The sequence below is a fragment of the Crinia signifera genome, chromosome 2, assembly GCF_055691185.1.
Source record: "Crinia signifera chromosome 2, ASM5569118v1, whole genome shotgun sequence".
NCBI classification, from domain to species: domain Eukaryota; kingdom Metazoa; phylum Chordata; class Amphibia; order Anura; family Myobatrachidae; genus Crinia; species Crinia signifera.
Genome location: NC_139218.1, coordinates 402,491,751 through 402,512,975, shown reverse-complemented (window position 1 = coordinate 402,512,975; position 21,225 = coordinate 402,491,751). Strand labels below are relative to the sequence as shown.

Sequence of the window (21,225 nt, the reverse complement as noted above, 5' to 3'; positions counted from 1 at the left end):
TGACCCCAAGTGCGATGGTTCTAATACGTCTGTCACTCAGCTGTGGGAGGAGCTGACCCCAAGTACGATGGTTCTAATATGTCGGTCACTCAGCTGTGGGAGGAGCTGACCCCAAGTACAATGGTTCTAATATGTTGGTTACTCAGCTGTGGGAGGAGCTGACACCAAGTACAATGGTTCTAATACGTCTGTCACTCAGCTGGGGGAGGAGCTGACCCAAAGTCCAATGGCACCTGTGTGTCTGTCACCCTGCAGTGGGAGGACTGACCCCATGCCACATAGCTCCCATGTGTGTTACCCTGCAGTGGGAGGAGTTGACCCCATACGCATAGCTCCCATATGTGTGTCACCCTGCAGTGGGAGGAGCTGGTTCATTTCTATCTTTGCTCATTCTCTCTCAGATGTCCGCTGCTCTCCTCCACCCTCAGGGCAGCTGCAGATTCCCAGTTATATTGGGCCTGCAGCTGCTTTTACTCTGAAATGTAGAGGAAACGAGTATTTGTATGATTTCTCTGTAATGTGAGAACTACTTCCCCTGTGCAGACTAATCACGTATTCTTCCCCGCACCACCTGTGTTACCCCATCACGTATCCTTCCCCGCACCACCTGTGTTACCCCATCACGTATCCTTCCCCGCACCACCTGTATTACCCCATCAGATATCCTTCCCCGCACCACCTGTATTACCCCATCACGTATCCTTCCCCGCACCACCTGTATTACCCCATCACGTATCCTTCCCCGCACCACCTGTATTACCCCATCACGTATCCTTCCCCGCACCACCTCTATTACCCCATCACATATCCTTCCCTGCACCACCTGTGTTACCCCATCACGTATCCTTCCCCCCACCACCTGTATTACCCCATCACGTATCCTTCCCCCCACCACGTGTATTACCCCATCACCTATCCTTCCCCGCACCACCTGTATTACCCAATCACCTATCCTTCCCAGCACCACCTGTATTACCCCATCACGTATCCTTCCCCGCACCACCTGTATTACCCCATCACGTATCCTTCCCCGCACCACCTGTATTACCCCATCATGTATCCTTCCCCGCACCACCTGTATTACCCCATCACGTATCCTTCCCCCCACCACCTGTATTACCCCATCACGTATCCCTCCCCGCACCACCTGTATTACCCCATCACGTATCCTTCCCCGCACCACCTGTATTACCCCATCACGTATCCTTCCCTGCACCACCTGTATTACCCCATCACGTATCCCTCCCCGCACCACCTGTATTACCCCATCACGTATCCTTCCCCCCACCACCTGTATTACCCCATCACGTATCCTTCCCCGCACCACCTGTATTACCCCATCACGTATCCTTCCCCGCACCACCTGTATTACCCCATCATTTATTCTGTTTGAGTGCACGGTCACGTCTACATAGTATACTCCCCATTAGATTGTCAGCTTTTTGGGATAGGTGATAACTGTCACTGTGTGAGTGCACAGTCACATATACATAGTATACACACCATTAGAGCGTCAGCTCTGTGGGATAGGTGATAACTGTCACTGTGTGAGTGCTCGGTCACATATACATAGTATACTCCCCATTAGAGTGTCAGCTCTGTGGGATAGGTGATAACTGTCACTGTGTGAGTGCACGGTCACGTATACTTAGTATACACACCATTAGAGCGTCAGCTCTGTGGGATAGGTGATAACTGTCACTGTGTGAGTGCACGGTCACGTATACTTAGTATACACACCATTAGAGTGTCAGCTCTGTGGGATAGGTGATAACTGTCACTGTGTGAGTGCACAGTCACATATACATAGTATACACACCATTAGAGCGTCAGCTCTGTGGGATAGGTGATAACTGTGTCTGTGTGAGTGCTCGGTCACGTAAACATAGTATACTCAGCATTAGAGCGTCAGCTCTGTGGGATAGGTGATAACTGTCACTGTGTGAGTGCACGGTCACGTCTACATAGTATACTCCCCATTACTCCCCATTAGAGTGTCAGCTCTGTGGGATAGGTGATAACTGTGTCTGTGTGAGTGCACGGTCACGTATACGTAGTATACTCCCCATTAGAGTGTCAGCTCTGTGGGATATGTGATAACTGTCACTGTGTGAGTGCACGGTCACGTATACGTAGTATACTCAGCATTAGAGTGTCAGCTCTGTGGGATAGGTGATAACTGTCACTGTGTGAGTGCTCGGTCACGTATACGTAGTATACTCACCATTAGAGTGTCAGCTCTGTGGGATAGGTGATAACTGTCACTGTGTGAGTGCTCGGTCACGTATACGTAGTATACTCAGCATTAGAGTGTCAGCTCTGTGGGATAGGTGATAACTGTCACAGTGTGAGTGCTCGGTCACGTATACATAGTATACTCACCATTAGAGTGTCAGCTCTGTGGGATAGGTGATAACTGTCACTGTGTGAGTGCACGGTCACGTATACGTAGTATACTCACCATTAGAGTGTCAGCTCTGTGGGATAGGTGATAACTGTGTCTATGTGAGTGCACGGTCACGTATACGTAGTATACTCACCATTAGAGTGTCAGCTCTGTGGGATAGGTGATAACTGTCACAGTGTGAGTGCTCGGTCACGTATACATAGTATACTCCCCATTAGAGTGTCAGCTCTGTGGGATAGGTGATAACTGTCACTGTGTGAGTGCACGGTCACGTATACGTAGTATACTCACCATTAGAGTGTCAGCTCTGTGGGATAGGTGATATCTGTAACTGTGTGAGTGCACGGTCACATATACGTAGTATACACACCATTAGAGTGTCAGCTCTGTGGGATAGGTGATAACTGTCACTGTGTGAGTGCTCGGTCACGTATACGTAGTATACTCCCCATTAGAGTGTCAGCTCTGTGGGATAGGTGATAACTGTGTCTGTGTGAGTGCTCGGTCACGTATACGTAGTATACTCCCCATTAGAGTGTCAGCTCTGTGGGATAGGTGATAACTGTGTCTGTGTGAGTGCTCGGTCACGTATACGTAGTATACTCAGCATTAGAGTGTCAGCTCTGTGGGATAGGTGATAACTGTCACTGTGTGAGTGCTCGGTCACATATACATAGTATACTCACCATTAGAGCGTCAGCTCTGTGGGATAGGTGATAACTGTCACTGTGTGAGTGCTCGGTCACGAATACATAGTATAATCCCCATTAGAGTGTCAGCTCTGTGGGATAGCTAATAACTGTCACTGTGTGAGTGCTCGGTCACATATACATAGTATACTCCCCATTAGATTGTCAGCTCTGTGGGATAGGTGATACCTGTGTCTGTGTGAGTGCTCGGTCACGTATACATAGTATACTCCCCATTAGATTGTCAGCTCTGTGGGATAGGTGATAACTGTGTCTGTGTGAGTGCTCGGTCATATATACATAGTATACTCCCCATTAGAGTGTCAGCTCTGTGGGATAGGTGATAACTGTGTCTGTGTGAGTGCACGGTCACGTATACGTAGTATACTCACCATTAGAGTGTCAGCTCTGTGGGATAGGTGATAACTGTCACAGTGTGAGTGCTCGGTCACGTATACATAGTATACTCCCCATTAGAGTGTCAGCTCTGTGGGATAGGTGATAACTGTCACTGTGTGAGTGCACGGTCACGTATACATAGTATACTCACCATTAGAGTGTCAGCTCTGTGGGATAGGTGATAACTGTCACTGTGTGAGTGCACGGTCACGTATACATAGTATACTCAGCATTAGAGTGTCAGCTCTGTGGGATAGGTGATAACTGTCACTGTGTGAGTGCTCGGTCACGTATACGTAGTATACTCACCATTAGAGTGTCAGCTCTGTGGGATAGGTGATATCTGTAACTGTGTGAGTGCACGGTCACATATACGTAGTATACACACCATTAGAGTGTCAGCTCTGTGGGATAGGTGATAACTGTCACTGTGTGAGTGCTCGGTCACGTATACGTAGTATACTCCCCATTAGAGTGTCAGCTCTGTGGGATAGGTGATAACTGTGTCTGTGTGAGTGCTCGGTCACGTATACGTAGTATACTCCCCATTAGAGTGTCAGCTCTGTGGGATAGGTGATAACTGTCACTGTGTGAGTGCACGGTCACGTATACTTAGTATACACACCATTAGAGTGTCAGCTCTGTGGGATAGGTGATAACTGTCACTGTGTGAGTGCTCGGTCACATATACATAGTATACTCACCATTAGAGCGTCAGCTCTGTGGGATAGGTGATAACTGTCACTGTGTGAGTGCTCGGTCACGAATACATAGTATAATCCCCATTAGATTGTCAGCTCTGTGGGATAGGTGATAACTGTCACTGTGTGAGTGCTCGGTCACGAATACATAGTATAATCCCCATTAGAGTGTCAGCTCTGTGGGATAGCTAATAACTGTCACTGTGTGAGTGCTCGGTCACATATACATAGTATACTCCCCATTAGATTGTCAGCTCTGTGGGATAGGTGATACCTGTGTCTGTGTGAGTGCTCGGTCACGTATACATAGTATACTCCCCATTAGATTGTCAGCTCTGTGGGATAGGTGATAACTGTGTCTGTGTGAGTGCTCGGTCATATATACATAGTATACTCCCCATTAGAGTGTCAGCTCTGTGGGATAGGTGATACCTGTGTCTGTGTGAGTGCTCGGTCACGTATACATAGTATACTCAGCATTAGAGTGTCAGCTCTGTGGGATAGGTGATGACTGTGTCTATGTGAGTGCACGGTCACGTATACATAGTAAACTCAGCATTAGAGTGTCAGCTCTGTGGGATAGGTGATAACTGTCACTGTGTGAGTGCTCGGTCACGTATACATAGTATACTCACCATTAGAGTGTCAGCTCTGTGGGATAGGTGATAACTGTCACTGTGTGAGTGCTCGGTCACATATACATAGTATACTCCCCATTAGAGTGTCAGCTCTGTGGGATAGGTGATAACTGTCACTGTGTGAGTGCACGGTCACGTATACGTAGTATACTCCCCATTAGAGTGTCAGCTCTGTGGGATAGGTGATAACTGTCACTGTGTGAGTGCACGGTCACGTATACATAGTATACTCCCCATTAGAGGGTCAGCTCTGTGGGATAGGTGATAACGGTCACTGTGTGAGTGCACGGTCACATATACATAGTATACTCAGCATTAGAGTGTCAGCTCTGTGGGATAGGTGATAACTGTCACTGTGTGAGTGCACGGTCACGTATACATAGTATACTCCCCATTAGAGTGTCAGCTCTGTGGGATAGGTGATAACTGTCACTGTGTGAGTGCTCGGTCACGTATACATAGTATACTCCCCATTAGAGTGTCAGCTCTGTAGGATAGGTGATAACTGTCACTGTGTGAGTGCTCGGTCACGTATACATAGTATACTCCCCATTAGAGTGTCAGCTCTGTGGGATAGGTGATGACTGTCACTGTGTGAGTGCACGGTCACATATATGTAGTATACTCCCCATTAGATTGTCAGCTCTGTGGGATAGGTGATGACTGTCACTGTGTGAGTGCTCGGTCACATATACGTAGTATACTCCCCATTAGAGTGTCAGCTCTGTGGTATAGGTGATACCTGTGTCTGTGTGAGTGCACGGTCACGTATACATAGTATACTCCCCATTAGAGTGTCAGCTCTGTGGGATAGGTGATAACTGTCACTGTGTGAGTGCTCGGTCACGTATACATAGTATACTCCCCATTAGAGTGTCAGCTCTGTGGGATAGGTGATAACTGTCACTGTGTGAGTGCTCGGTCACGTATACATAGTATACTCCCCATTAGAGTGTCAGCTCTGTGGGATAGGTGATAACTGTCACTGTGTGAGTGCTCGGTCACATATACATAGTATACTCACCATTAGAGTGTCAGCTCTGTGGGATAGGTGATAACTGTCACTTTGTGAGTGCTCGGTCACGTATACATAGTATACTCCCCATTAGAGTGTCAGCTCTGTGGGATAGGTGATAACTGTCACTGTGTGAGTGCACGGTCACGTATACATAGTATACTCCCCATTAGAGTGTCAGCTCTGTGGGATAGGTGATAACTGTCACTGTGTGAGTTCATGGTCACGTATACATAGTATACTCCCCATTAGAGTGTCAGCTCTGTGGTATAGGTGATAACTATCACTGTGTGAGTGCACGGTCACATATATGTAGTATACTCCCCATTAGATTGTCAGCTCTGTGGGATAGGTGATGACTGTCACTGTGTGAGTGCTCGGTCACGTATACATAGTATACTCCCCATTAGAGTGTCAGCTCTGTGGGATAGGTGATAACTGTCACTGTGTGAGTGCACGGTCACGTATACGTAGTATACTCACCATTAGATTGTCAGCTCTGTGGGATAGGTGATAACTGTGTCTGTGTGAGTGCTCGGTCACATATACGTAGTATACTCCCCATTAGAGTGTCAGCTCTGTGGGATAGGTGATAACTGTGTCTGTGTGAGTGCTCGGTCACGTATACATAGTATACACACCATTAGAGTGTCAGCTCTGTGGGATAGGTGATAACTGTCACTGTGTGAGTGCTCGGTCACATATACATAGTATACTCCCCATTAGAGTGTCAGCTCTGTGGGATAGGTGATGACTGTCACTGTGTGAGTGCTCGGTCACGTATACATAGTATACTCACCATTAGAGTGTCAGCTCTGTGGGATAGGTGATAACTGTCACTGTGTGAGTGCACGGTCACGTATACTTAGTATACACACCATTAGAGTGTCAGCTCTGTGGGATAGGTGATAACTGTCACTGTGTGAGTGCTCGGTCACGTATACGTAGTATACTCAGCATTAGAGTGTCAGCTCTGTGGGATAGGTGATAACTGTCACTGTGTGAGTGCTCGGTCACGTATACATAGTATACTCACCATTAGAGTGTCAGCTCTGTGGGATAGGTGATGACTGTCACTGTGTGAGTGCTCGGTCACGTATACTTAGTATACTCAGCATTAGAGTGTCAGCTCTGTGGGATAGGTGATAACTGTCACAGTGTGAGTGCTCGGTCACGTATACATAGTATACTCCCCATTAGAGTGTCAGCTCTGTGGGATAGGTGATAACTGTCACTGTGTGAGTGCTCGGTCACGTATACATAGTATACTACCCATTAGAGTGTCAGCTCTGTGGGATAGGTGATAACTGTCACTGTGTGAGTGCACGGTCACGTATACATAGTATACTCCCCATTAGAGTGTCAGCTCTGTGGGATAGGTGATAACTGTCACTGTGTGAGTGCTCGGTCACGTATACATAGTATACTCACCATTAGAGTGTCAGCTCTGTGGGATAGGTGCTGACTGTCACTGTGTGAGTGCTCGGTCACGTATACATAGTATACTCACCATTAGAGTGTCAGCTCTGTGGGATAGGTGATGACTGTCACTGTGTGAGTGCTCGGTCACGTATACTTAGTATACTCAGCATTAGAGTGTCAGCTCTGTGGGATAGGTGATAACTGTCACAGTGTGAGTGCTCGGTCACGTATACATAGTATACTCCCCATTAGAGTGTCAGCTCTGTGGGATAGGTGATAACTGTCACTGTGTGAGTGCACGGTCACGTATAAGTAGTATACTCACCATTAGAGTGTCAGCTCTGTGGGATAGGTGATGACTGTCACTGTGTGAGTGCTCGGTCACATATACGTAGTATACTCCCCATTAGAGTGTCAGCTCTGTGGGATAGGTGATAACTGTCACTGTGTGAGTGCTCGGTCACGTATACGTAGTATACTCAGCATTAGAGTGTCAGCTCTGTGGGATAGGTGATAACTGTCACTGTGTGAGTGCTCGGTCACGTATACGTAGTATACTCACCATTAGAGTGTCAGCTCTGTGGGATAGGTGATAACGGTCACTGTGTGAGTGCACGGTCACATATACGTAGTATACTCCCCATTAGAGTGTCAGCTCTGTGGGATAGGTGATAACTGTCACTGTGTGAGTGCTCGGTCACGTATACATAGTATACTCCCCATTAGAGTGTCAGCTCTGTGGGATAGGTGATAACTGTGTCTGTGTGAGTGCACGGTCACATATACGTAGTATACTCCCCATTAGATTGTCAGCTCTGTGGGATATGTGATAAGTGTCACTGTGTGAATGCACGGTCACGTGCACATAGTATACTCACCATTAGAGTGTCAGCTCCTGTGACGGCTGTATCGCAGTGTGTTGGTTGGCAGTCACACTTGGGTTAGATCCAGTTTCCATCCTACAGAGTCCGCACTCTCTCCTGTCCTAGGCCAGCGCCAAGCTGTCTCCTTTCTGTACCTGCCTTGGTGACGTCTCCTCTCCATATAGATGTCTCACAGGCCCTTACATCTGTGTGGAGTATTCCGGCTCTCTCTGCGCTTTGTTCTCACCCCAGGGATGTCTCTTTCATCCCCTTTGTGCACATTCTTAGGGCGGTCCCTTTGCAGTGGGTGACTATTGTTCTGTGTCAGAGATGTCTCCTGAGCAGAGGGCAGTCTCCCAGATGTGCGGTCTCAGCTGCTCTGCTGCGGTCTCTGCGCTCTCCCTGCAGTCTCTTTCTGTCTGCCTGTCTCTCTGGCTGGGACAATGGATTGAGACAGCTGTGGATGTGAGAGAGTGCAGCCAGAGCTGGGGGACTGAGAGCGCCAGGGCTGAAACATGACTCCCCCCCCCCCCCATCCTCCTCCAGCATCACCCCCCACTCACCTCCTCCTCCTCCTCCTCCTCCATCCTCTCCCTCCCCGCTATCCTCCATGCCTCATCTGGGTAATTTATGCTGGATTCCAGGACCAGGCTCTGCCCTGTGACATGCACACAGCTGGCACTTATTGTCTCCTGTGCCTCTGACATGTAGCGTGTGCGAGACATGTTACACTGTGTGCTGTGTGTGTGAGACATGTTACACTGTGTGCGTGAGACATGTTACACTGTGTGCTGTGTGTGTGAGACATGTTACACTGGGGGTTATGTGTGTGCAAGATTTGTTACACCTGGGGTTGTGTGTGTGTGTGCACAGGACATGTTACACTGAGAGAGATATTGCACTGTGTTCTGTGTGTGTGCGAGAAATGTTAGACTGGGGTTGTGTGTGTGCGAGACAGATTACAGGGGGGGCTGTGTGTGTGTGTGTGCATGACATGTTACACTTGGGGCAGCTCTGTGTTTGCGAGACATGTTACACTATGTTTCGTGTGTGTGTGAGACATGTTATACTGGGGGCTGTACGTGTAAGAGACATGTAACAATGTACTGTGCTCCTGTGTGGGGTGAGGTAAGTAGCAGTGGGGTAGGGGAGCTATGCTCATGTGTGGGGTGAGGTAAGTAGCAGTGGGGGTAGGGGAGCTATGCTCCTGTGTGGGGTGAGGTAAGTAGCAGTGGGATAGGGGAGCTATGCTCCTGTGTGGGGTGAGGTAAGTAGCAGTGGGGGTAGGGGAGCTATGTTCCTGTGTGGGGTGAGGTAAGTAGCAGTGGGGGTAGGGGAGCTATGCTCCTGTGTGGGATGAGGTAAGTAGCAGTGGGATAGGGGAGCTATGCTCCGGTGTGGGGTGAGGTAAATAGCAGTGGGGATAGGGGGCTATGCTCCTGTGTGGGGTGAGGTAAGTAGCAGTGGGGTAGGGTAGCCATGCTCCTGTGTGGGGTGAGGTAAGTAGCAGTGGGGTAGGGGAGTTATGCTCCTGTGTGGGGTGAGGTAAGTAGCAGTGGGGTAGGGGAGCTATGCTCCTGTGTGGGGTGAGGTAAGTAGCAGTGGGGATAGGGGAGCTATGCTTCTGTGTGGGTTGAGGTAAGTAGCAGTGGGGGTAGTGGAGCTTTTCTCCTGTGTGGGGTGAGGTAAGTAGCAGTGGGGTTGGGGAGCTATGTTCCTGTGTGGGGTGACATAAGTAGAAGTGGGGTAGGGAAGCTATGCTCCTGTGTGGGGTGAGGTAAGTAGCAGTAGGGGAATGGGATCAATGTTCCTATGTGGGGTGAAGTAAGTAGCAGTGGGGTAGGGGAGCTATGCTCCTGTATGGGGTGAGGTAAGTAGCAGTGGGGATAGGGGGCTATGCTCCAGTGTGGGGTGAGGTAAGTAGCAGTGGGGGTAGGGGAGCTATGTTCCAGTGTGGGTGAGGTAAGTAGCAGTGGGGATATGGGGCTATGCTCCTGTGTGTGGTGAGGTAAGTAGCAGTGGGGGTAGTGGAGCTATGTTCCAGTGTGGGTGAGGTAAGTAGCAGTGGGGATATGGGGCTATGCTCCTGTGTGGGGTGAGGTAAGTAGCAGTGGGGTAGGGGAGCTATGCTCCTGTGTGGGGGTGAGGTAAGTAGCAGTGGGGTAGTGGAGCTATGCTCCTGTGTGTGGTGAGGTAAGTAGCAGTGGGGTAGGGGAGCTATGCTTCTGTGTGGGTTGAGGTAAGTAGCAGTGGGGGTAGTGGAGCTTTTCTCCTGTGTGGGGTGAGGTAAGTAGCAGTGGGGTAGGGGAGCTATGTTCCTTTGTGGGGTGACATAAGTAGAAGTGGGGTAGGGAAGCTATGCTCCTGTGTGGGGTGAGGTAAGTAGCAGTGGGGATAGGGGGCTATGCTCCTGTGTGGGGTGAGGTAAGTAGCAGTGGGGGTGGGGGAGCTATGCTCCTGTGTGGGGTGAGGTAAGTAGCAGTGGGGGTAGGGGAGCTATGTTCCAGTGTGGGGTGAGGTAAGTAGCAGTGGGGGTGGGGGAGCTATGCTCCTGTGTGGGGTGAGGTAAGTAGCAGTGGGGGTAGGGGAGCTATGTTCCAGTGTGGGGTGAGGTAAGTAGCAGTGGGGGTGGGGGAGCTATGCTCCTGTGTGGGGTGAGGTAAGTAGCAGTGGGGGTAGGGAGCTATGCTGCTGTGTGGGGTGAGGTAAGAAGCAGTAGGGGAATGGGATCAATGTGGGGTAAGGTAAGTAGCTGTGGGGTAGGGGAGCTATGTTCCTGTGTGGGGTGAGGTAAGTAGCAGTCGGGGTAGGAGATCTATGCTGCTGTGTGGGGTGAGCTAAGTAGAAGTGGGGTAGGGAAGCTATGCTCCTGTGTGGGGTGAGGTAAGTAGCAGTGGGGTAGGGGAGCTATGCTCCTGTGTGAGGTGAGGTAAGTAGCAGTAGGGTAGGGGAGCTATGCTCCTGTGTGGGGTGAGGTAAGTAGCAGTGGGGTAGGGGAGCTATGCTCCTGTGTGGGGTGAGGTAATATGTAGTGGGGGTAGGGGCGCTCTGCTCCTGTGTGGGGTGAGGTCAGTAGCAGTGGGGTCGGGGAGCTATGCTCCTTTGTGGGGTGAGGTAAGTAGCAGTGGGGGTAGGGGAGCTCTGCTCCTGTGTTGGGTGAGGTAATTTGTAGTGGGGGTAGGGGCGCTCTGCTCCTGTGTGGGGTGAGGTAAGTAGCAGTGGGGTCGGGGAGCTATGCTCCTGTGTGGGGTGAGGTAAGTAGCAGTGGGGGTAGGGGAGCTATGCTCCTGTGTGGGGTGAGGTAAGTAGCAGTGGGTCAGGGAGCTATGCTCCTGTGTGGGATGAGGTAAGTAGTAGTGGGGGTAGGGGAGCTCTGCTCCTGTGCGGGGTGAGGTAAGTAGCTAAGTAGCAGTGGGGTAGGGAGCTATGCTCCTGTGTGGAGTGAGGTAATTTGTAGTGGGGGTAGGGGAGCTATGCTCCTGTGTGGGGTGAGGTAAGTAGCAGTGGGGGTAGGGGAGCTATGCTCCTGTGTGGGGTGAGGTAAGTAGCAGTGAGGTAAGGGGTGAGGTAAGTAGCAGTGGGGGTAGGGGAGCTATGCTCCTGTGTGGGGTGAGGTAAGTAGCAGTGGAGTAGGGGAGCTATGCTCCTGTGTGGGGTGAGGTAAGTAGCAGTGGGGTAGGGGAGCTATGCTCCTGTGTGGGGTGAGGTAAGTAGCAGTTGGGTAGGGGAGCTCTGCTCCTGTTTGGGGTGAGGTAAGTAGCAATGGGGTAGGGGAGCTATGCTCCTATGTGGGGTGAGCAGTGGGGGTAGGGGAGCTCTGCTCATGTGTTGGGTGAGGTAAGTAACAGTGGGGTAGGGTAGCTATGCTCCTGTGTGGGGTGAGGTAAGTAGCAGTGGGGTAGGGGAGCTATGTTCCTGTGTGGGTTGAGGTAAGTAATAGTGCGGGTAGGGGAGCTATGCTCCTGTGTGGGGTGAGGTAAGTAGCAGTGGGGGTAGGGGTGCTATGCTCCTGTGTGGGGTGAGGTAAGTAGCAGTGGAGGTAGGGGAGCTATGCTCCTGTGTGGGGGTGAGGTAAGTAGCAGTGGGGGTAGGGGAGCTATGCTCCTGTGTGGGGTGAGGTAAGTAGCAGTGGGGTAGGGGAGCTATGCTCCTGTGTGGGGTGAGGTAAGTAGCAGTGGGGGTAGGGGAGCTATGTTCCTGTGTGGGGTGAGGTAAGTAGCAGTGGGGGTAGGGGAGCTATGCTCCTGTGTGGGATGAGGTAAGTAGTAGTGGGGGTAGGGGAGCTCTGCTCCTGTGCGGGGTGAGGTAAGTAGCTAAGTAGCAGTGGGGTAGGGGAGCTATGCTCCTGTGTGGGGTGAGGTAAGTAGCAGTGGGGTAGAGGAGCTATGCTCCTGTGTGGGGTGAGGTAAGTAGCAGTGGGGGTAGGGGAGCTATGCTCCTGTGTGGGGTGAGGTAAGTAGCAGTGAGGTAAGGGGTGAGGTAAGTAGCAGTGGGGGTAGGGGAGCTATGCTCCTGTGTGGGGTGAGGTAAGTAGCAGTGGAGTAGGGGAGCTATGCTCCTGTGTGGGGTGAGGTAAGTAGCAGTGGGGTAGGGGAGCTATGCTCCTGTGTGGGGTGAGGTAAGTAGCAGTTGGGTAGGGGAGCTCTGCTCCTGTTTGGGGTGAGGTAAGTAGCAATGGGGTAGGGGAGCTATGCTCCTATGTGGGGTGAGCAGTGGGGGTAGGGGAGCTCTGCTCATGTGTTGGGTGAGGTAAGTAGCAGTGGGGTAGGGGAGCTATGCTCCTGTGTGGGGTGAGGTAAGTAGCAGTGGGGGTAGGAGAGCTATGCTCCTGTGTGGGGTGAGGTAAGTAGCAGTGGGGTAGGGGAGCTATGCTCCTGTGTGGGGTGAGGTAAGTAGCAGTGGGGTAGGGGAGCTATGCTCCTGTGTGAGGTGAGGTAAGTAGCAGTGGGGTAGGGGAGCTGTGCTCCTGTGTGGGGTGAGGTAAGTAGCAGTGGGGTAGGGGAGCTATGTTCCTGTGTGGGTTGAGGTAAGTAATAGTGCGGGTAGGGGAGCTATGCTCCTGTGTGGGGTGAGGTAAGTAGCAGTGGGGGTAGGGGAGCTATGTTCCTGTGTGGGGTGAGGTAAGTAGCAGTGGAGTAGGGGAGCTATGCTCCTGTGTGGGGTGAGGTAAGTAGCAGTGGGGTAGGGGAGCTATGCTCCTGTGTGGGATGAGGTAAGTAGCAGTTGGGTAGGGGAGCTCTGCTCCTGTTTGGGGTGAGGTAAGTAGCAATGGGGTAGGGGAGCTATGCTCCTGTGTGGGGGTGAGGTAAGTAGCAGTGGGGTGGTGGAGCTATGCTCTTGTGTGGGGGTGAGGTAAGTAGCAGTGGGGTAGGGGAGCTATGCTCCTGTGTGGGGTGAGGTAAGTAGCAGTGGGGGTAGGGGAGCTATGTTCCTGTGTGGGGTGAGGTAAGTAGCAGTGGGGTAGGGGAGCTATGCTCCTGTGTGGGGTGAGGTAAGTAGCAGTGGGGTAGGGGAGCTATGCTCCTGTGTGGGATGAGGTAAGTAGCAGTGGGGGTAGGGGAGCTATGTTCCTGTGTGGGTTGAGGTAAGTAGCAGTGGGGTAGGGGAGCTATGCTCCTGTGTGGGGTGAGGTAAGAGGCAGTGGGGTAGGGGAGCTATGCTCCTGTGTGGGGGTGAGGTAAGTAACAGTGGGGTAGGGGAGCTATGCTCCTGTGTGGGGGTGAGGTAAGTAACAGTGGGGTAGGGGAGCTATGCTCCTGTGTGGGGGTGAGGTAAGTAACAGTGGGGTAGGGGAGCTATGCTCCTGTGTGGGGGTGAGGTAAGTAGCAGTGGGGTGGTGGAGCTATGCTCTTGTGTGGGGGTGAGGTAAGTAGCAGTGGGGTAGGGGAGCTATGCTCCTGTGTGGGGTGAGGTAAGTAGCAGTGGGGGTAGGGGAGCTATGTTCCTGTGTGGGGTGAGGTAAGTAGCAGTGGGGTAGGGGAGCTATGCTCCTGTGTGGGGTGAGGTAAGTAGCAGTGGGGTAGGGGAGCTATGCTCCTGTGTGGGGGTGAGGTAAGTAACAGTGGGGTAGGGGAGCTATGCTCCTGTGTGGGGTGAGGTAAGTAGCAGTGGGGGTAGGGGAGCTATGTTCCTGTGTGGGGTGAGGTAAGTAGCAGTGGGGGTAGGGGAGCTATGCTCCTGTGTGGGGTAAGGTAAGTAGCAGTGGGGTAGGGGAGCTATGTTCCTGTGTGGGGGTGAGGTAAGTAGCAGTGGGGTAGGGGAGCTATGCTCCTGTGTGGGGGTGAGGTAAGTAGCAGTGGGGTAGGGGAGCTATGCTCCTGTGTGGGGTGAGGTAAGTAGCAGTGGGGTAGGGGAGCTCTGCTACTGTGTGGGGTGAGGTAAGTAGCAGTGCGGGTAGGGGAGCTATGCTCCTGTGTGGGGTGAGGTAAGTAGCAGTGGGGGTAGGGGAGCTATGTTCCTGTGTGGGGTGAGGTAAGTAGCAGTGGGGGTAGGGGAGCTATGTTCCTGTGTGGGGCGGTGGACACTATTTCCAGTGGTGGATGGGGTAGGACACCCGCAGGTCCAGGTGTCACAGGCTCTCCGGGGCCCCTGCTCGCCATGTAGTAGGCATGAGGGGATAGGGATTCGGGATCTTTCCCAGGAAGATAAAAGGTAGCTGGATATTTATATGTATCAGGGTGTGTACCAGAGATATCCCAAACTGGGAGTCTCGCAGACCTTGGCCACAGAGCTTACAGTCTGCAGTGCACACACTTTGGCCCCTATTTTGGTTCACTCACAAAGGCAAATTCCTTCTCAAATGGACATAACCATGTGCACTGCAGGTGGGGCAGATGTAACATGTGCAGAGAGAGTTAGATTTGGGTGGGGTGTGTTGAAACTACAATCTAAATTGCAGTGTAAAAATAATGCAGTCGGTATTTACCCTGCACAGAAACAAAATAACTCACCCAAATCTAATTCTCTCTGCACCTGTTACATCTGCCCCATCTGCAGTGCACATGGTTTTGTCCATTCGAGAAGGAATTTGCCTTAGCGTGTGAACCAGAATAAGGGCCTAGGAGTATGGCTGCTGTCCTGCATATCTACCAAGTAAGTGGGAATGAAAGTGTTAACAGGGTCGTCTCTGAAGGACTCCACCTTGATGGTCGGCATTGGGAATCTTTGGGACTTTCAGAGTTCAGTGCAGAGGACATGGAGGTACCCCCCACCCCTATTATGTGGTACCCCGATAACACCCCATTCTCCCTCTGCAGCCACAGTAGCGGATAGAGGAGACATGGCTGATAGAGGGGGGAGAGCAGCTGAGAGAACAGTTACAGGGGAGGGGAGCGGGAAGCAGCAGCTCACAGACAAAGAGGGGAGGAGACCACAGTAAGAGGGGGACGGTGGTCTCATCTCCATCGCTTCCCCCGTCCAACACACTGCACAGTCACAGCGGGTCCCCCAACTGCACAGTCACCCCACTAATCACTGCCACAGCGGGTCCCCCAACTGCACAGTCACCCTACTAATCACTTCCACAGCATATCCCCCAACTGCACAGTCACCCCACTAATCACTGCCACAGCGGGTCCCCCAACTGCACAGTCACCCCACTAATCACTGCCACAGCATGTCCCCCAACTGCACAGTCACCCCACTAATCACTGCCACAGCGGGTCCCCCAACTGCACAGTCACCCCACTAATCACTGCCACAGCGGGTCCCCCAACTGCACAGTCACCCCACTAATCACTGCCACAGCATATCCCCCAACTGCACAGTCACCCCACTAATCACTGCCACAGCGGGTCCCCCAACTGCACAGTCACCCCACTAATCACTGCCACAGCATGTCCAACACACTGCACAGTCACCCCACTAATCACTGCCACAGCGGGTCCCCCAACTGCACAGTCACCCCACTAATCACTGCCACAACATGTCCCCCAACTGCACATTCACCCCACTAATCACTGCCACAGCATGTCCCCCAACTGCACATTCACCCCACTAATCACTGCCACAGCGGGTCCCCCAACTGCACAGTCACCCCACTAATCACTGCCACAGCATATCCCCCAACTGCACAGTCACCCCACTAATCACTGCCACAGCGGGTCCCCCAACTGCACAGTCACCCCACTAATCACTGCCACAGCATATTCCCCAACTGCACAGTCACCCCACTAATCACTGCCACAGCGGGTCCCCCAACTGCACAGTCACCCCACTAATCACAGCCACAGCAGGTCCCCCAACTGCACAGTCTCCCCACTAATCACAGCCACAGCATATCCCCCAACTGCACAGTCACCCCACTAATCATTGCCACAGCGGGTCCCCCAACTGCACAGTCACCCCACTAATCACTGCCACAGCGGGTCCCCCAACTGCACAGTCACCCTACTAATCACTGCCACAGCGGGTCCCCCAACTGCACAGTCACCCTACTAATCACTTCCACAGCATATCCCCCAACTGCACAGTCACCCCACTAATCACTGCCACAGCGGGTCCCCCAACTGCACAGTCACCCCACTAATCACTGCCACAGCGGGTCCCCCAACTGCACAGTCACCCCACTAATCACTGCCACAGCATGTCCCCCAACTGCACAGTCACCCCACTAATCACTGCCACAGTGAGTCCCCCAACTGCACAGTCACCCCACTAACTAGTGTCACCACATCTCCCTCACACTGCACAGTCACCCCACTAATCACTGCCACAGCATGTCCCCCAACTGCACAGTCACCCCACTAATCACTGCCACAGCATGTACCCCAACCAACCAGTGTCACCACATCTCCCTCACACTGCACAGCCACCCCACTAATCACTGCCACAGCATATTCCCAAACTGCAGTCACTCCAATAATCACTGCCACAGCATGTACCCCAACTGCACAGTCACCCCACTAATCGCTGCCACAGCATATCCCCCAACTGCAATCACCCCACTAATCACTGCCATAGTATGTCCCCCACTACACAGCCACCCCACCAATCACTGCCATAGCACACACCCCAACTTCAGTCAACCCACTAATCGCTGCCACAGCATGTCCCCCAACTGCAGTCACCCCAATAATCACTGCCACAGTAAATCTCCAACTGCACAGTCACCCCACTAATCACTGCGACAGCATGTACCCCGACTGCACAGTCACCCCACTAATCACTTCCACAGCATGCAACCAACTGCACAGCACACACCCCAACTGCACAGTCACCCCACTAATCACTGCCAGAGCATGTCACCAATTTCACAGTCACCCCAATAATCAGGGCCGGCTCGACCATTAGGCAGCTGCCTAGGGCGCCAGGTTATGGGGTGGCGCCACCATGTCTGTCCAAGAAAAAATCAAATATTTCTATTGGGATCCTTCTACTTAATGTAGGTGGCTGCTGTGCAAATTCTAAAGCTGTGTCCACACACATTGATTTGCTTTAGATTCAATGTTAGATCGATTTTCTATTAGATCTGGCATTAGATCTGTACTTTTGCATTAGATCTCTTATATATTTGGCTACATCTGTCACTCAAAGTGTGTCTGGAGCTCTAACGCTGGGTGGAGCCTCTGACTCACATGACTGACTCACATGACAGAGAACCAGCCCAGTGAGCCCACAGACAGTGCCAGACACCCTCTGCCTCTCCATGTTTCACAACAAAGACACAGCTACTCACCAGACACACCAGGTGAGCGCCCCACACCTCCATACCTCCCAACATGACCCTCTCCAGGAGGGACAGAATGCTCTGTTTGTGGACTTCCATCTTAATCTATGATTGTCATCACCTGTTTTAAACAGGGTAATTGATAAGAGAGGTGTTTAAGCACAGGTGATGGTAATCCATAAATTAAGAAGAAAGTCCAGAAACAGAGCAATGTGTCCCTCCTGGAGAGGGTCATGTTGGGTATGCACCTCCCTCCCCCCCCCCCCCATTCACGGCATCCCCACGAATAAATGGCACATGCAAAACACTGACATGGCTATGGTCGACAATGAAAAAGGTTGACAAGATTTATTTTTCACTTTTTCAATGTTTTCATATTCATTCTCATGTGTCGACCTGGACACCAATGAAGTGCCACACTTATGTCAACATTTACATGTGTTGACCTTTCTGTGTTGATATTTTCTTGTGGCGATTCGCGGCACCCCTCGCGACCCCCCTCCCGCGATTTGCAGCCCCCCCCCACAATTCGCGGCACCCCCGGTGACTCCCACAATTCGCGGCCCCACCCTGTTACACCCCCCCCCCTCCTGCGATTCGCGGCACCCCCCCCCCCCCCCCCCCCCCTGTCATACATGGGATGGGCACTGATGTCATACATGGGATGGGCACTGATGTCATACATTATACAGGGGATGCGCACTAATGTCATACATGATACATGCACTTGCTTCGGTTCCCACAGTCTGTTCCCTTCCTCCGGATCCCGCCAGGCGTTCTAGTACTTTATGCAGGAAATGTACAGAAATAGCCGTTCCTGCACTCGCTCACAGCGGATGTCACTGTACACACATATACACAGGTGGAGTGCACTCTAGTGCAACAAGCGCCCAGTACCATAGAGGAGACTGACCCGTTCCTGCACTCGCTCACAGCGGATGTCACTGTACACACATATACACAGGTGGAGTGCACTCTAGTGCAACAAGCGCCCAGTACCATAGAGGAGACTGACCCGTTCCTGCACTCGCTCACAGCGGATGTCACTGTACACACATACACAGGTGGAGTGCACTCTAGTGCAACAAGTGCCCAGTACCATAGAGGAGACTGACCCGTTCCTGCACTCGCTCACAGCGGATGTCACTGTACACACATACACAGGTGGAGTGCACTCTAGTGCAACAAGCGCCCAGTACCATAGAGGAGACTGACCCGTTCCTGCACTCGCTCACAGCGGATGTCAGTGTACACACATATACACAGGTGGAGTGCACTCTAGTGCAACAAGCGCCCAGTACCATAGAGGAGACTGATCCGTTCCTGCACTCGCTCACAGCGGATGTCACTGTACACACATGTGGAGTGTACTCTAGTGCAACAAGTGCCCAGTACCATAGAGGAGACTGATCCGTTCCTGCACTCGCTCACAGCGGATGTCACTGTACACACATATACACAGGTGGAGTGCACTCTAGTGCAACAAGTGCCCAGTACCATAGAGGAGACTGACCCGTTCCTGCACTCACTCACAGCGGATGTCACTGTACACACATATACACAGGTGGAGTGTACTCTAGTGCAACAAGTGCCCAGTACCATAGAGGAGACTGACCCGTTCCATTTGTGGCTAGCAGAAAATTAGGTACTTGTGTAGTTTCACGGCGTGATAGTAACCAGAGTGGGCTTCCTCCACCACTAGCGTCTCCACCTCACTGTCAGTAACAGCCTGCTACCGACTGTGGTAATAGCACCTGAACCTACGTCTCCCAGGCCCCTATCACCGGAACCTGGAACCTAGCACCTGGCTCCTACCACTAACACCTGGAACCTAGCACCTGGCTCCTACCACCGGCACCTGGAACCTAGCACCTGGCTCCTACCACTAACACCTGGAACCTAGCACCTGGCTCCTACCACCGGCACCTGGAACCTAGCACCTGGCTCCTACCACCGGCACCTGGAACCTAGCACCTGGCTCCTACCACAAACACCTGGCTCCTACTACCGGCACCTTGAACCTAGCACATGGCTCCTACCACTAACACCTGGAACCATGTCTCCCTGCCCCTTACCACTGGCACCAGGAACCACATCTCCCTGCACATTACCACTTTTCCCACTCCCTACTACCGACACCTGGAACCTACCACTTGGAACCACGTCTCCCAGACTCCTGCCATCGGCAACTGGAACCATGTCTCCCTGGCTCTTACCTCCAGCACCTGAAACCATACAGTACCTCACAGGCTCTGACCACCGGCCCCTTACCACTGACACCTGGAAACTAGCACCTGGCTCCTAGCACCGGCACCTGGAACCTAGCACATGGCTTCTACCACCGGCACCTGGAACCACATCTCCCTGCCCTCTACTACTGGCACCTCGAACCATGTCTCACAGCCCCTTACCACTGGCACCTGGAACCATATCTCACAGGCTCTGACCACCGGCCGCTTACCACCGACACCTGGAACCTAGCATCTGGCACCTACCACCGGCACCTGGTTTCTACCACTGGCACCTGGAACCACATCTCCTTGCCCTCTACTACTGGCACCTGGAACCTAGTCTCACAGCCCCTTACCACTGGAACCATGTCTCACAGCCCCTTACCACCTGCAACTGGAACCACGTCTCCCTGGCTCCTATCTCTGGCACCTGAAACCATATCTCACAGACTCTGACCACCGGCCCTTTACCACTGGAACCTAGCACCTGGCTTCTACCACTGGCACCTGGAAGCATGTCTCCCAGTCCCTTACTACTGGCACATGGAACCACATTTCACTGGCTCCTACCATCGGCACCTGGAACCTAGCACCTGGCTCCTTCCACTGGCACCACATCTCCCTGCCCTCTACCACTGGCACCATGTCTCCCTAACCCCTACCACTGTGGCACCTAGCACCTGGCTCCTTCCACTGGCTCCACGTCTCCCTGCCCTCTACCACTGGCACAATGTCTCCCTAACCCCTACCACTGGCACCTGGAACCATGTCTCCCAGCCCTTACCACTGGCACCTGGAACCATGTCTCCCAGCCCTTTACCACTGACACCTGGAAACACATCTCCCTGGCTCCTACCACCAGCATCTGGAACCTACAACCTGGCTCCTACCACTGGCACATGGGACCTACTACCACCAGACTCATATCACTGGTACCTGGAACCATGTCTCCCTGCCCCTTACCACTGGCACCTGGAACCACATTTCAAAGGCTCCTACCACTGGCACCATATCTCCCTGGCTCCAACCACCGGCACCTGGAACCACTTTTCCCACGCCCCTACTACCGGTACCTGGAACTTACCACCTGCCTTCTACCACCAGCACCTGAAACTGTATCTCCCTGGCTCCTACCACTGGCACCTGGAACCACATCTCACAAGCTGCTACCACCCGCACCTCGAACCACATCT

At 52.3% G+C, this 21,225-nt stretch overlaps 1 protein-coding gene across 1 annotated transcript in view; it reads right to left on the bottom strand.

Moving 5' to 3' along the window:
- DCHS1 (dachsous cadherin-related 1) overlaps positions 1-8,658 on the bottom strand; it is a 108,102-nt gene extending 99,444 nt beyond the window's left edge. The window contains 1 exon segment of the mRNA XM_083170616.1: positions 8,150-8,658. The gene's annotated coding sequence lies outside the window, so the exon portion shown is untranslated.
- Between the last annotated feature and the right edge of the window lie 12,567 nt (positions 8,659-21,225).